Below are 1,366 nucleotides of genomic sequence, written 5' to 3' on the forward strand. Positions count from 1 at the left end.
CTGCCATATGTACATACTCTTTTAATGCAATAGTAGCAGCAAAACAAATTCAAATACCTATAAATAGCCTAGAGAAATACTATGATAAATGGAAGATAAACATAAACCCTCGCGTAATAATCTTGTAATAAAGTAATAATCTTTAGTAAAAAGCAAAAACACAGTCAAATATTTACACCAATAAAAGTATACAATACGAGGACATCACCAATAAAAAGCATGAAATACCTTGGGATTCACCTAGACTCCAAACTAACCTACAAACATCATATTGCACAAATGTTGAGGAAAGCATACTCAGGCATGAAGAAAATTTACTCACTTATGGTTAAAAACTCAACAATACAAGTCAGAAACAAAAAATTGATATATACAGCCATTCTAATACCAAACTGATATATGTTGCACCTGCTTGGTGTTTAGCAACTCCAACCAACAAAAAACCACTACAGATATTCCAAAATAAATGTTTAAGATTTATACTAAATCGAAATAGATATTCAAGAATAGCAGACTTACACGAACACTCACAACTTCATGGGTATGGCTAAGTGATCATTCGGAAATAAATTTATATACACGTAGTTAGAAAAAAGAAATGTAACGCTCAATTTATTCTATACTTTCACCTTTGAATAGCGGGGCACAAACTAACATAACCTATTACTGGAAAATTCTCAGTGGCCGTTTCTGGTACCAACGAGATACGCGCCAAATACCAATGCTAGAGTTGTAAACAAATTGTTTACTCATTTCCAACACAACTTCCACTAATATCAAATTACATAGATGAAACAGCTCAATAATTTTATAAAATCATTTAACAAACCATTCAAATTAAAACACAAACTACCTTATCATAGATTACCAATATTCTATTAAAATAACACATAAGTACAATCAGTACACCAAGCGCAAATACCAATGTACAAACTGTTGAACTGTTATATTTAAATATAGGTATACATTGCGTAGTTTTAAGATATAAGCAAACTGTTAATACAACAAAGTAAAATAAATTAATATAGTAAAAATGAAATAAAAACATAATGTAATTAACATATCTAATAAGTGCAAATTTTCATAAGCGGATTTTTATTAAACTTTTCCTGTAAAAAAATATATAATTTTTGGCATCACACTGTGATAAAAAAAGAAAAATAAATATAATATTTACATATACTGTTCTACAATGAAAGGTAGAGTCACAAAGAGAGGCAGGGACTTTCAAACATCAGCTGTGTGGAAAAGACTATGTAAGTTTAACGTAGGTAAAGTTTATAAATGTACAACTGTAAATACTATATTCTTAATAAATCGTACAAAAAAAAGGTTCTTATCCGATCACCGAAGTTAAGCAGCGTTG

The sequence above is a fragment of the Colletes gigas genome, unplaced genomic scaffold (genome assembly GCF_013123115.1).
Source record: "Colletes gigas isolate AHSC1104 unplaced genomic scaffold, ASM1312311v1 Colletes_gigas_Sc00100, whole genome shotgun sequence".
In the NCBI taxonomy this organism is placed as follows: Eukaryota; Metazoa; Arthropoda; class Insecta; order Hymenoptera; family Colletidae; genus Colletes; species Colletes gigas.